The following is a 16124-nucleotide window of genomic DNA, read 5'->3' as shown; positions in this document are numbered from 1 at the left end:
GCTGTTAAATTATAGACACCTCATAGCTTATATTGAAATATATATTGTTTCTGGTCATATTGGTAAAATGTTCCAATTTTGCTTTTGTTTGAAGACACCCAAGAGTGCAATGCTCAAAATAAAGAACACTATTTCTGAAATTATATTTTCTAGAGCATCTGATTTGAACTGTTTTTCAATGCGCTTATAGCTAATTTATGAATAAAGAACATTTTTGCACAAAATAAGAGGATAAAAAATTCTAAAAGATACAATAATGAAAGACCACCATCTAAGGCCTTTCTGCCATGATATCCTCAGGGGTTATTAACTTGTAAAACCTCTTGTAGTTTGTAGCGGAATGTAAATAGTTTCTTATTTTTTCTTCCAAACTGGCAAAGGCAAAGTAAAAACTTATAGACACAAGAGAAGGGGCTGATCAGTGAGCAAAGTTGAAGAATTTCTATGTGTCTTCCGTTTTTAGCGTATAACACAACAGTAAGGTTAAAGTAACTAAAGCAGCTCGGCCAAGTTGAATGCTTCCTGTGGCATGTGTGCAGTCGTGGGTTTTTCTTGTGATCTAGACAAAACAATGTGTAGCATCACCAATTGCACAAGTTTGAGTTCTAGATTTCAGAGCTTGAAAAGTGGCCAGAGCCATTGGGTGTACCCATGAGGCAGAGAACTACATAGTGCCATAGATTGAGTCATACAGCATGCAAATAGACCCTTCGGTCCAAGTCATCCATGCCAACTAGACATCCCAATTTAATCCCGTCCCACTTGCCAGCATTTGGTTCATATCCCTCTAACCCCTTCCTATTCATATACCCATCCAGACTCCTTTCAAATGTCGTAATTGTACCCACCTCCACCACTTCCTCTTACACCTTGTTCCATACACGCACCACTCCCTGTGTGAAAAAGCTTCCCCCCAAACGTTCTTTTCAAATCTTTCCCCTCCCATCCTAAACCTATGTCCTCTTGTTTTGGATTCCCTCATCCTAGGAAAGAGATCTTGGCTGTTCACCCTATCCATATCCCTTATGATTTCATAAACCTCTAGAAGGTCACCCGACAGTCTCTGACTTCCAGGGAAAAGCCCCAGCCTATTAAGCCTCTCCCTATAGCTTAAACCCTCCAGTCCCAACAATATCCTTGTAAACTTTTTCTGCATCCTCTCAAGTTTAACAACATCCTTCCTATGGAAGGCAACCAGAATTGTATGCAGTATTCCAAAAGTGGCCTCATCAATGACCTGTACAGTCACAACATGACGTCCCAATTCCTATACTCAAATTTATGACCAATGAAGGCAAATTCCTTCTTCACGTTCCGGTTTTCCTGTGATTTCACTTTCAAGGAACTTTGCCTGCACCCTCTAGGTCTCCCCAGGGCCCTACCATTAACTGTACAAGTTAATGAGTTCAGCTAATAAGCAAAGAGCTGGTTTTCCTCACAAAAATGCAACACCTCATATTTATCTGAAGTAAATTCCATCTGGCACTTCTCGGCCCATTGGCCCATCTCATCAAGGTCCTGTTGTACAGGTAATTCTCCTCTATCGTCATAGCTGCATTCCAGCAAAACTTCACTTCATAGAAAATTGCTTAATAGAAATTATGGTGCCTATGGAAAAAGTGGGGTTCAGGGCAGACCAGCAAAAAATATCATTCACGATTGCTCACAAGTCACCCAACAGCCTAACACAAAGTATAGCACAGCTGGAACGAAAATTTAAGTCATATTTATTAACAAAACCAAAGTAAATTTAATACATTAAATTGAAAAAAAACATCGTTAATGCAGGGACAGAGGGTGATCGTCATCACCACCTCCACCATCAGGTGCAGTTGTGGTTGCAGAAGTGGATGGCTGGGTTGATTGTCTTCTGACTGTTTCTTTGGGGTTGGTTTAGATTGCGTGATATGCAGGTACAAGAACAAATTAGAAAGACAAATGCTATATAGAAGAGTAATGCCCTCCTACAGGAATTATACAAGAATATTCTTGTCTCAGAGGGACAGCAATGAGCATTCATTAGTTTATTTTTGAGATTAAGCTGTTCAATGTATTGTACTGTACTGATCACACGGTCTGATGGCAGCTGACATTGGTGCATGCACAGAACGAAGCGTATGAAATGATTGCCGCTGGAATCGCGCTGTAGTGAACAGAGGTAAGCATTATCAAAAACACAGATCCCTAATTTTTCAGCGATGTTATGGTTAAATTGCACTGCGGAAGCAAGTTTTATACAAGAGCTATCTGTACACCTTCTTCACCGCCCACTACACCACCTATTTTGGTGTCATCTGCAAACTTACTAACCATACCTCCTATATTTAAATGCAAATAAATAATGAAAAGCAGTGAACCCAACACTAATCCTTGTGGTGCACCACTGGCCACATGCATTCAGCCCAAAAGACAACCCTTCACCACCACCCGCTGTCTCCTACCTTCAAGCCAATTTTGTATTCAATTGGCTGGGTCATAGAGTCATAGAGATGTACAGCATGGAAACAGACCCCCCATCCATGCCGACCAGATATCCCAACTCAATCTAGTCCCACCTCTGTAAGGTCACCCCTCAGCCTCTGATGCTCCAGGGAAAACAGCCCCAGCCTGTTCAGCCCCTCCCTGTAGCTCAAATCCTCCAACCCTGGCAACATCCTTGTAAATCTTTTCTGAACCCTTTCAAGTTTCACAATATTTTTCTCCAATTTAGAACTTCAATTTTTACATCTGGTTTATCCTTCTCCATCACTATTTTAAAACGAATAGAATTATGGTCGCTGGCCCCAAAGTGCTCCCCCACTGACACCTCAGTTACTTGCCCTGCCTTATTTCCCAAGAGTAGGTCAGGTTTTGCACCTTTTCTAGTAGATACATCCACATACTGAATCAGAAAAATGTCTTGTACGCACTTAAGAAATTCCTCTCCATCTAAACCTTTAACACTATGGCAGTCCTAGTTGATGTCCTACCATAACTACCACAAATCCCCTACCATAACTACCCTATTATTCTTACAGATAGCTGAGATCTCCTTACAAGTTTGTTTCTCAATTTCCCTCTGATTATTAGGGGCTCTATTGTATAATCCCAATAATGTGATCATCCCTTTCTTATTTCTCAGTTCCACCCAAATAACTTTCCTCGATGTATTTCCAGGAATATCCTCCCTCAGCACAGCTGTAATGCTATCCCTTATTAAAAATGCCACTCCCCCACCTCTCTTGCCTCCCTTTCTATCCTTCCTGTAGCATTTGTATCCTGGAACATTAAGCTGCCAGTCCTGCTCATCCCTGAGCCATGTTTCTGTAATTACTAGGATATCCCAGTCCCATGTTCGTAACCATGCCCGGAGTTCATCTGCCTTCCATGTTAGGCCCCTTGCATTGAAGTAAATGAAGTTTAATTTATTAGTCCTACCTTGTCCCTGCCTGTCCTGACTGTTTGACTCACTTCTGTTCTCAGCTGTACCAGTCTCAGATTGATCTCTCTCCTCACTCTCTCCCTGGGTGCCACCCCCCACCTTACTAGTTTAAATCCTCCCAAGCAGTTTGAGCAAATTTCCCTTCCAGTATATTAGTCCCTTTCCAATTTAGGTGCAATCCGTCCTTCTTGTGCAGGTCACCTCTACCCCAACAGAGATTCCAATGATCCAAAAAATGTGAATCCTTCTCCCATACATCAGTTCCTCAGCCATGCATTCATCTGCTCTCTCCTCCTATTCCTGCCCTCACTAGCTCGTAGCATTGGGAGTAATCTAGATATTACTACCCTTGAGGACCTCTTTTTCAAATTTCTGCCCAACTCTCTGTAATCTCCCTTCAGAATCTCAACCTTTTCTATTCCAATATCGTTGGTTCCAATGTGGACAATGACCTCTTGCTGGCTTCTCTCCCCCGTGAGAACACCCTCTCTGAGACATCATTGAGCCTAGCACCTGGGAAACAACACACCATTCTGCTTTTTCTCTGCTGGCCACAGAAACGTCTGTCTGTACCTCTGACTACAGAATCTCCTAACACAATTGATCTCTTGGAAGCTGACGTACCCCTCGTTGCATGAGAGCCAGTCTCAATACCAGAAACTTGTCGGTTTGTGCTACGTTCCTCTGAGAATCCATCACCCCCTACATTTTCCAAAACAGCATACCTGTTTGAAATGGATATGTCCACAAAAGATTCCTGCCTTAGGTGCCTACCTCTCTTACCCTTCCTGGAGTTAACCCATCTGTGTGACTGTATCTGAGACCTTCCTCCCTTCCGATAACTGCCATCCATCCCATACTGTTGCTGTTGCAAATTCCTCATCGCTTCTATCCGTCTCTCCAACCAATCCACTCAATCTGATAAAATTCGCACCCAACAGCACTTATGGCAGATATAATCCGCAGTAACCCTTAAACTCTCTTTAAACTCCCACATCTGACAAGAAGTACATATCACTATAAAGGTCATTTTTGCTCCTTCACAATCTACAGACCCAGAAAATAACACCATCTTAGTCCTCTACAAACACTGCCCCAGGTTAAATTAATAACTATGGATTACATTTTAAATTTAATCAAGAGACTTATCTCCAAAAACATATAAATCAAGAAAGAACCCACTGTACTCACTAATACAGCCTTTCTCTTGGACAGACTTAAAACAACAATAAACTTATCTGATTCTGTGTTGTGAACTTCGCCCAAACCAGCTCCTCCAAGATTAGTTGTGAAATTCACTGTTTGTTAATTTTCCCAGATGCACTCCGATGTCCAGTCACACATGAATTCAAAAACAGCAAAGGCAGTAGCTGTATAGGTTCTCTCTCTCTCTCTCTCTCTCTCTCTCGGTCTGTCTCTGTCTCTGTGTCTCTCTCTCTCTCCTGCACGGTCCTCACCATGTGCCAACCCCTGGATTCCATATGATCTAACCTTACTAACCAGTCTCCCATGCGAAAACTTGTTGAATGCTTTGCTGAAGTCCATAGAGAGGTGGGCACATTAAGTTAGGGCAAACAGGCAGATAGAGAATGGATGACTGCCAGACAGTCCAAGAAAATAGGGAATGGATGACTGCCAGACAGTCCAAGAAAAACAGGTTGCTAGTGCTGGAATCCCCAGAGATCTCATTTACTCACCATACTTCTGGTCTACATATTGGTGAGGACAATGGATCATTAGTAGGGTGCATGTGTAATGTTAAAAGATTAAATTGTAATATCTCTCTGGACATTAACGTAATATTAAAGGATTAAACTGTACTGAACGAACATTATGGAATGGGTAGGGACGACATTCATGCAGGAATGCAGATGGTCATTTGCTACTACTCCCCGACTATTATCAAATTAAACCAGCATTCAGTGCCTTCCATTCTGAAATGCTTAATAGCCATCCTCTGAAGCTAGGTATGTCACACCTGCATTGTTTCAGGGAAATCACAGAATCAGGAAATGGTTTGCATAATGATTCCCCAAGATTAGGGCATTTACATTTACATTATCTCAGGGTATGATCTCATCCTACCATTGTACCTGGGGTCACATGTGACTGTGAGGGAGTGGCCAGAGTATCTGTAAACATTATGAACTGACCTGTATAGAGGCGGTGTTTTCTTTGTATCAGGGCCTCTTTGACTCGACTTTGCATGCCTGCTAAGAGCGTTTTCGTGGTCACCTAGCTCAAATGGGCTTTAATAAACTTTAATTGTTTGCAGAAGTTAGTGTGTACAAATTGCATCGTGTACGTGAAACTTCAGGAAAAGAGCCTGGTGGTAGAGGTGGGATTCCAACATACGCAGAGTGGACTGAATAAGTGATTGTCTGAGTGTTGGTTGCATGAGATGGATTGGCCTGCAAATTAAGCTTCACCTTGATCTTTCGCTCTCTCTCTAAACTTAACACTCAGTTGACCCCTTGTCTCCTAGGGTTTGGTGGTGACGGAATCTTTGAGGTAACTGCACACCAATGAGTTGCTTTGTGTGAATCACGGTTAAATTGGGGTTAGAGTCCCCAGGGTTAAAAAGGGGTTTGAGTCCCTGTGAGAAGTAAGAAAGGGGTTAAGGTCCTCTCGGGAAAAAGGAGTTTAAAGTTCTCTACAGACACAAGGTTTAACGTTCCGGCGCATAAGAAAAGTTAGCTAGAATTTGGTACTACTTAAAGTTATCGCCTTTGACCCCATGGCTCCCCTGAGCAGTACTTTTGGGATGAAATGGCGTCACTGGAAAAAAAAAAAGAGGAGCCAGACCACTCGGGTCCCAACAATGGACTGCCAGGGAAGTTTTGTCAGAGTTTTTGTTGTGGGAGTCTCAGTTTCTGGGCTGTGGATGCGACTCGGCGAGTCTTTCTTCTGGGAGAAGAGGAGTGGTTTGGACTGCGGTGCTGTGTGGTCTGCTACAAAGCTTTTCTCTTTTTGTGGGTATGATTTCATTGGGAGGGTACGGCTGGTCTTTCTTTCCTTCACGGCCTCGTCCAGTGTTGGGGCGGTGGTCCTCAATCCAGTTTCCACTGAGGTGAGGATGTTTTAGTGATCTTTTTGTGTGCACGTGCCAGGTGCTGTGGGGTTTGCAGAGCTTTCTGAATCTTGGACCAATGCTTGTGTTTTTCTTCTGTACCATAGTGGTTGATTGGGAGTCTGTGGACATGATTTATTTTTGTCCGACTTTGGTGTGGATCTTTTGGGGCCACCTCTTCCATTTTTTTGACTTGTTTTCCATTTCATAGATCGTCACTGGGTGAACTGAGGGGGGTCTCAAATGTGTGTATTTTTCCCCCGTATTAAAATGAAAAACATTTCTGATCAGAGGCTCTTCAAAAAAATTCTGAAAATAAGGTTGTACTAATACTTGAGTCACGGTGGGGTGGGGGGAAGGATGTTTCGAATGTGCCGTGCTGAAAGTGTTTGATGTTTAAATATTTTGGTTTGTTAGAATACTGGTTCAGAAAATCATTTTAAGTAATTGTTTTGCCTTCAAATGTGTTTTGTGGGCTATGTAATATGTCAGATTTTGTTTTTGCATTGAAATTGTACAACATTATGTCCTTTTTAAAATTATCAAACTTGTAACTGTAAAACAAATTGATTGAGGAACTTGAGCCCCCGATTTGTTTGAAATTTGAAAAAAAAAATGCCTGTTTGAGTCAGTGGTCATGCTTTAGTCAGATGAGAGTACTGCATTAAAATATGGATGTAGGTTTGTTCGCTGAGCTGGAAGGTTCATTTTCAGACGTTTTGTCACCATACTAGGTAACATCTTCAGTGTGGCTCCAGATGTCTAAATATGAACTTTCCAGCTCACAAACCTCAACTTGAGCTACAAATCTTCTCAAAACTTGTTGTATTAAAATATTTTTGCTTTTTTTTAAAAATGCAGTGTTCACAAAAAGAAAAGTGCATTTTAAGTTTGATGTTTTATTAAGGTTGTAGAGAATACTAGAAATTGAGGCTGAACTGTTTAAGTTCTTTCAATTATCGTTAAGACTTTATTGGTCCCAATCAGATTGCAAATTCAAAGAATGTTGATCTCTACCAAAGTTGCTATTGTAATTCTGACTGTTTTATTTGAGAAATTTCATTTGGAGAACATAGTTTAATACATTCTGTATTTGTTTCCCACGAATATTTGAGACTTAGATCTGAACTGAAACTGCTTCTTAAATGACAGGAAACATTTTGTTGTTTTCTTACTGTTCTATATTTTTGAAATACAGTAGCGTCTTGAAATACGAACGACCCCGTTCACGAACAAATTGGTTTATGAACAGGATTGTACATAAAATTTTGCTTCAACGTATGTATGAAATTCAAGGTACGAACGAAGGTAAGAACGCAAAAAGCTCGTGTGTGACCACCTGTTTCATTGTTCTGTTTTGCTACACACTTGTTGAACACAAAAGCTCTCGGGCCCCGTGTGATCTCATTCAGTTCATCTTTGGCACGTGCGCTCTGAACAGCTGTCCAAGCATTCTTACACTATCCGAGCAATGGAAAAATTGATTTAGTTCGCGAACTGCGTCCCGGAACGGATTAAGTTCGTAAGTCGAGGCGCTACTGTACTTTCCCTGACAGCTTTCACATTAGCCAAGTATTAATTTGTTAAAGGAAAATAACAATAATAACCTGAATGAGGTACCCGAGGATTTTAGGACCATTGATTGTTGTTTATAAATGACTGAATTGTTCAAGCAATTGTATATTTTATAAAATTTATGGATTGAAAAAAACTTGATAATGTCATAAATGGTGAACAGAGTAACAGACTTCAAGACGACTGAGAATGTTGAACTAGGCAGACACAATTTAGTATAGTGAAATGTATGACTGTCTTCATATTGTTTGTTTAGATGAACTGGTGACATCTGTTCTTAGTGTCAATGAATCGGTGTAAATAAGGTGATAACATTTGCTCACTTGTGGAATATGTGGCAGTACTTCCTTCTCACACTGGGGCTAGAAGATTGTGCATGTTTTACAATTGGATGTTGGATAACTAAATTTCTGTTTATATCAAAGACTCCTTAAAAAACTCATACTCAATACGAAAATAACTTGTAATTTAATAAGCTGAGTGGAATATGCACGTAATAGAACAATCCTGATATGTTTTCATGTATACCACACTGATCATATTTAAATTTATGAAGCTCAGCTCTTAATCTTGACTGTTCTCGGATGTGAATGTCTCATTATCCTTACGGGCTAGGAAAACACAAGGGCTGAAACTGACATAGAAAGGAAGTTGGAAGATGTTCATGTGTGAGTGAGAGTGAAAATATTTTTCTGTAAACTCCATTCACTGACTGAAGGATTCAAGAGACCGACAGAATGGAAGCTGGTGGAAAGATTAACTCTGTGATCTGATTTGAGTGAACACTTGCTTGTCATGGATTGAATGTTTGTATGTTGTTCCCTGGAGCTCAAGATCCTTGAATGTTATGAATTTAATTTGCATTCTACGAATCTAAGATGATTTTTACTGGACATGTTAACCAAGCAAGGTTACCTCATGACCTTTTCCACATAGTTTAGGCTACTCTCTTGTTATGATGTACTGTTATCTAGCCAAAGCAAACAGCCATTTGGGGTCTGGCTTGATCAAGGTTTCCCACTTTGATGTGCATGTGGCTTAATTAGTCAAGCGTACTCAGACCTGTCAATGAGCTTCTCTTCCTCTGCAAACTTTTGCCACTTTATTGCTGTTTATCTGATTAAAGGACATGTGGTGTTTTTATAATTTTACTATCAAATTCTGTATGCAGCAATAAGGAGTGTAGCCTGAGAGAGCTCTCAGGGGTAAGAGCTGGCACCACTACTCTGCTAATGGTTTTAGAACCTTAGGTCAAGCCTGGCTTCTAGATATCTATGTTATAGTGTAACATTGATACCATTGGTAAATAAAGGTAATAATTTAAACTAAATTGTCTGTAAGAGTTATATATTCCATACTACCCGGGACGAACCAAGTCCATCAGGGATTCCCTGAGCGGCCTTGAATGGGTACTTTAACATACTGATGGAGGATTCTTCAGATAGGGGAATAGACAGGTATTTCTGCAGCTGTGACTCTAGGTTGCTTCTCTGGTGCAATGGTCAAGGATATCACAGAATGGTTGCAGCACATTCTTTGAGGGGGGAGCAAACAGCCAGAGGTCATGGTCCACTTTGGTATTAACAGCATTGGTAGGAAGGAGGATCCTGCAATCAGAATTTCAGGAGCTAGGTAGAAGACTAACAAGCAGTACCTATAATGTTCTAATTCTTGAATTAACCAGTATCACATACAAGTGAGCACAGAAATAGGAACATCAGAGATGAATATGTAGCTAGAAACTTGGTGCAGGAAGGAGGACTCCAAATACTTGGGATTGGCTCTGGAGGAGATGGCACCTGCACAAAACGCACCTGAACAGGACTGGGATGGGGATGTAGTTTTGTGCAGGGTTTTTTGCTACTATACTGTGGAGGGTTTTAATTCAATCAGTAGAAATGTTGGAACCAGGAAAGAATTTCAGAAAGTAATGCCAGGGTGCACAAAATGCTGGGAGAGGCAGAATCTAAAGTTAATTGTCAAGTCAGAGTAAAGGACAAAATAGTGGAATCTAAATTAGGGTTATATGGCAGGTATGAGAATAATAACTATATTTATAGTTTAAAGAGGAGGGAGTTCAAGTACAGATTGCCATGTAGAATCATAATGGTTTGGTGGCATATATAAGAAAGCTGGCTCAACAGTAGATCTGAGTGTTAAATATTCCTGGTACACAACATTAAGAAATATTAGGAAAGGGAAAAAACACAAGTAGGGGGTGTTTTGAATAAGGAGAGCATTGCAGAAAGAGGATGTCTCGGGGCAAGCACAGAATTGATTTGGTAAGAGGTAAGGATCAGGGGAGGTGCAATTACATGGTTGATAGAATCTATCAATTGCCAATTAGTGGGAAAGATCACAGGAACAAATTTGCAAGGAAATTACGGAAAGACATAAACAATATATTGTAGTTATAATGAGGGATTTTAATTATGCAGATATATTCTGGGATAGAGGTAGCGTAAGGAGCAGTGAGGGGTGGGTGACCCCAGATTTTGTTAAAAGAATTTCCTACAGCAAGGTGTAAATTTCAACAAGAAAGGGGCACTTCTAGATCTGGTTCTTGGGAAAGAGGTAGATCAAAAGACAGGTGGAAGAACTTTGGGGGACAGTGATCATTGAATCTTTCTTGTCCATGGGATGATGGCGCTGGCTGGAATAATAGTTACTGCCCATCCCAAAATGCCCTGATAGTAGCTATTAGTTAACCACATTGTTGAGGGTCTGGAGTCACACATAGGCCAAACCAGGTAAGGATGACAGGTTTCCTTTACTTAAAACATTAGGTTCATAAGATTTAGAATGACAGTGGAAATCCAGAGAAATAATAATCAATTGTCAAAAAGCCAACTTCAATAGGTCAAGAAAGAAGCAGGGCTAGAAACAGTGCACCAAAGGTTGGCAATAAAAAAACAGTAGCTGAATAATGGGCTATCTTTGAAAAGGTTATTGCTTGGACAGTCAAAGTATATGCCTCAAAAAGGAAAGATAGGATAAACAAATTGAGAGCTCAATGGATTTCAAATGGAAATAGGAATGAAGCTAAAGAAGAAAAAGTATGCTTATGACAAACTTCCAGTGGTAAATACATTTGAGAATCAAGCTGAATAATGAAGGTTCTGAAAAGAGGTGAAAAAAACAAATGAGAAAGAAAAAGAGATTATGAAAAAAAAGTGACATGTAGCTAACAAAGGAAAATCCCAAAGTTTTCTCTAAGCATGTTGGTATTAAACGGATGATAAAATGATAAATAAGCCGACTAGAGATAAAAAAAAAAGGGTATTTAAACATTAAGGCAAGAGACATGGCCAAGGTGTTATATTGATACTTTGCATTAGTCTTTAGCTAGGAGGCAGGTGCTGCCCAGGTCATGGTCATAGAGGGAAAAACTCAGTTACTGGAAGGATTTAAAATTGGTAAAGAGAAGATATTGGAAAAGTTGTCAGTACATAAATGGTGATAAGGCAGCCAGACTGGGTGAAATAGGATACTGAAGCATGAGAGTGTGAAAATTGCAGAGACCCAGGCAATAATCTTTCAGTTTTCCCTGGATTCAGGGGTGGTGCTGGAGGAATGAAGAATTGCAAACAATATGCCTTGGTTCAAAAAAAGTTGTCAGGAGAGGCTTAATAATTGCAGACTAGCCTTTAATTCTGTTGTTGAAAACTTCTAAAAATAATTCATGTGTCATATGGAAAAATGAGGGTTAATTTGGAAGATTCGTGGTAGATTTATTTAGGGCAAATTATGCCTAGCTAACTTTCTCGAGTTTTGAAGAAGTGACAGAGAGTGTTGATAAGGGGAAAGCCTGTTGATGTGGCTCGTGGACTTCCAACAGATATTTGATACAGTGTCACAAAATAGACACGTTAGAAAAGAAATATGGCATGGAATGAAAATGACAGTAGCAATACGGATACAGAATTAGGTCAGCTACAGGAAACAAAGAGCAACGGACAATGAGGCTTAGGGGAGATGAATAGAAATTTTCCAAACCTAGAGGGGTCTGTGTAGAGCAGTTAGGGATAAGTTATTTCTCCTCATAAAAGAATTGAGAGCCAAGTGACACTTTCCAAGTGTTTTTCCCAAAAAAGCAATATTAAGTGAGAAAAACAACAAATGGTCTGGTTTGAAATGCACTGCCTGGGAGTATGGGAAAGCAGTTTCGATTGAAGCATTCAAGAGGGCATAGGTTGATCATTTAAACAGAAGTAACTGCAGAGTTATGGGGAAAAGACACGAGTCTGCTGTAAAGTCAAAATGCTCAAACAGCCAGTGGAGTCAAAATGAGTCAAATGGCCTCCGTCTGCACGAAAACAATTCTGTGAGTATGTGAACAGGAACCTGGGATGAATACCTGAAGGGAAAACACAGATCAGACAATGGGAAACAGGTAGAGAAGGGACTAGTTAAATAGCTTTTGCAAAGAGACAGCATGGACACTACCTGGGCCATCCAGGTGCAGATGCAGCATCATCCTCCAAGGGTCTGAGGAAAGGTCACTTGACCCAAAACGTTAACTCTGATTTCTTTGCACAGATGTTGCCAGACCCGCTGAGTTTTTCTAGCAATTTGTTTATGTTTCTGATTTACAGCAGCCACAGTTCTTTCAGTTTTCATCTAGATCTGGAGAGGTCTACCCAGGGAATCATTAACGCACACTCACAAGATCCTCTGGCTTGTTAATTGTGCTTCCCCACCAAACAGCCAAAGATTAAGAGAATGGGCAATGTATGCAACGGGTATGCAGAGTGTTTTCAGCACTTTGTTTTTAGCTCATTTTTCCAACATCAAGAATATTTTGCTTTAGCATTAAGTTTAAAATAACAAATAGAATACAATAAAATACATTTTACAAGATTATACAATAAAAATGATCACAGAGAATTGTCAGCACAGCTTAGTCCATCACAAACTCAGCTTACCTTCCATTGACTCTGTCTATATTTACCCCGCCTGAGGAAAGCATCCAACATATTCAAATACCCCTCTCATCCCCATTATACTCTCTTCCACTCTTCTGCATAGGGCAGAAGATACATGTACCTATGTTACTTTCAGAATTAAGAATGGACATATCATATATATTCTCTGCAACAATGCAGCTGTAACACTATATTCAGCATTCTGCTCTATTACCCTGATGTAAGATATGATTTGTCTGGATAGGATGTAAAACAATACTTTTTGCTGTATCTCTGTACATGTGACAGTAAGTCAAATAATTAATCAAATTGTAGCAAGCTATTTCACAGCAGGATAAAGTGATAAACAAATACTAAGCTAAATTAAAGAGATATTAGACAGGTGTCTACTTGGTCAAATATATTATTAAATGACAGTCTTAAAGGAAGAATTAAAACAGATGGACAGAGGAAAGGCCAAAATGTTGAAGGCATAACCCCAATGGTTGAATGAAGGGAATGCAAGAGACACAAGAGACCAGAGTAAAAGGAGCACAAAATTCACCAATTGTTACAATAACGTGATAGAATTTTACATTCAGTTTGACAGTGAGAAACTTGAGTTGAAAACCACTCTGTTTAACTAAACTAAAGGGAATTACAATATAATGAGGATAAAATTAGCTAAAGTGAACTGGGCAGATAGATTAACAGGAATAACAATAGGCAAGAAGCGGCAGATGTTTAAGTAGGTCACTCATGACTCGAAGTAAAAATACATAGTCAGAAAGAAAGTTTCTAAGAGAGGGATAAATCAACCATGGCTAACCAAGGAATTTAAGGAAAGTACTGAGTTGAACGAAAAGGCACATCATGAATCAAAAATCAGTGATAGCGCCAAATACAGGGAAAACTCAGAATCCAGCAAAGGAGGACAAAAAGATAATAAACCTCAAGAAATAACTTACGAGCACAAGCTAGCGAGAAATATAAAAACCGACAATAAGAGCTTATTTAAATATATAAAAAGGAAAAGAGGGCTCAAAGTCAACAGAGACCCCTTAGAAAATGAATCTGGAGAGACAGGGAAATCAGGACATGGCAGAGAAGTTAACTTGGTATTTTGCATCAGTCTTTACGGTATAAGATAATCCAAACATTCCTTCAATACTAGAGAATATGGGGGAGAAATTAAAAACCATCATCATCACTGGGGAAGCACAAATAGGCAATATAATGGTGCTAAAGGCCCTGATGGCTTGCATCCTAGGATCTTAAAAGAGGTAGCTACAGAGATAGTAGATGCAATTTTCCAAATTTCCTTGGATTCTGGAAAAGGACCAGAGAACTGGAAAACTGCTAATATCACACTCTTAATCATTGGATAAATGCTGAGGTAACATTGCCACATGAGAGGGTCTAAGACTAGACAGCTTAGTCTCAGAATTAAATGGAGTCAATTTAAGACCGGAATAAGGAGGAATTTATTCTCTGAAGGTTGAGTGTCTTTGGAACTCCTTGTTGCAGGGAGCTGTTGGGACAGATTACCTTTATGCATTTAATGCTGAAATAGATACATTCCTGATCAGTAGCAGAATCAAAGGTTATGTGGAAAGGGCAAGAAAATGTATGTTATAAATGTTTGATTAACCATGAACCTACTGCATGGCACAGCAGGCTTGAGGGGCCAAACGGCCTACTCCTGTTCCTATTCATTATGGTCATTGAGCTAGACTCGCTGACAAAGGTCAAGAAATGTGAAAAATTCAGATTTTTTTTCCTCCAACCATATCCTAATGAAGCTAAACTCCTTTCATAGTCCACTGGTGTCACACTGCAAGTCACAGTCCAGACATGTATCTATCATAGAGTCATAGAGATGTACAGCATAGACATGGACCTTTGGTCCAACCTGCCCATGCCGACCAGATATCCCAACCCAATGTAGTCCCACCTGCCAGCATCCGGCCCATATCCCTCCAAACCCTTCCTATTCATATACCCATTCAAATGCCTCTTAAATGCTGCAATTATACCAGCCTCCACCACTTCCTCTGGCAGCTCATTCCATACACGTACCATCCGCTGCATGAAAAAGTTGCCTCTTAGGTCTCTTTTATATCTTTCCCCTCTCACCCTAAACCTATGTCCCCTACTGAACTCCCCGACCCCAGGGAAAAGACTTTGTCTACTTATCCAATCTATGCCCCTCATAATTTTGTTAACCTCTAAGGTCACCCCTCAGCCTCCGACACTCCAGGGAAAACAACCCCAGCCTGTTCAGCCTCTCGCCATAAGAGCCTATAGCGATCATTTCAGATCCTAAAAACAAGGGGCAAAAACAAAACGTAGAAAATCTGACAAAAACAGAAAGTGCTGGGGAAACTCAGCATGTTTGGCAGCATATGTGGAGAGAGAAACAGAGTTAACGTTTCGAGTCAGATATGACTTCTTCAGATCACGTTAATTTTGTTTCACCACACAGATGCTGCCTGAAATACTTAGTTTCGCAGCACTTACTGTTTTATTAAACATAAAGGGTTCCCAAACTCCCTGCTTCCTCACAGCTTTGCATAAACTTAGGCCTCCCTGGCAATGTATAACCATGAACCTGATTTTAGGACCCACTGATATAGGTTGCTTACGGTTTCAAAACTATATACACGAAAGGGATGCTGCACGAACCTGTTGGCTGTTAAAACGTAAGTTACGAAAAGTAACAAGAATCAAATCATAAGTGTGTTTTAAATCAGTGTTACCTACCTTTGAACAGCGACCCACCTTCGGGGTCTGCTGTTTAAATGGCATCATCAGTCTCAGATTCCTCTCCTCATCCCATGAAGCCTAGCATGAAATGTATATCGATAAAGTTTGTTCAAAATTTGCATCCGTCACTTCAACTAGAGAAAGGGTTTTTTTTCCACAAAAAAGGGAGGAAAGGTCATCGCCCGAAACATCAAGTCACATTCTAGCTCCACAGACGGATGCATCGTTCAGAATATCCAGTATTTTTCTATCAAATAATACTTATAGTGGCTGGGGCGCCATCTTTGTGCGGGGCATCACCTCCCCTCAAAAAAAACTTAGCTCATCTAAGCCAGAAGTCTCATCTTATACTTCAATGGCTCGAACTGGAAAAACGATACAGATTTGA

At 40.2% G+C, this 16124-nt stretch overlaps 1 protein-coding gene across 1 annotated transcript in view; it reads right to left on the bottom strand.

Moving 5' to 3' along the window:
* ankra2 (ankyrin repeat, family A (RFXANK-like), 2) overlaps nucleotides 1-15997 on the bottom strand; it is a 39950-nt gene extending 23953 nt beyond the window's left edge. Inside the window, exon 1 of the mRNA XM_060843774.1 lies at nucleotides 15734-15997. The gene's annotated coding sequence lies outside the window, so the exon portion shown is untranslated. The remainder of the gene's footprint in view (nucleotides 1-15733) is intronic.
* Nucleotides 15998-16124: the final 127 nt, after the last annotated feature.

This window comes from Hemiscyllium ocellatum, chromosome 2 (genome assembly GCF_020745735.1).
Source record: "Hemiscyllium ocellatum isolate sHemOce1 chromosome 2, sHemOce1.pat.X.cur, whole genome shotgun sequence".
Lineage (NCBI taxonomy): Eukaryota > Metazoa > Chordata > Chondrichthyes > Orectolobiformes > Hemiscylliidae > Hemiscyllium > Hemiscyllium ocellatum.
This window is presented reverse-complemented; position numbering and strand designations above follow the sequence as displayed.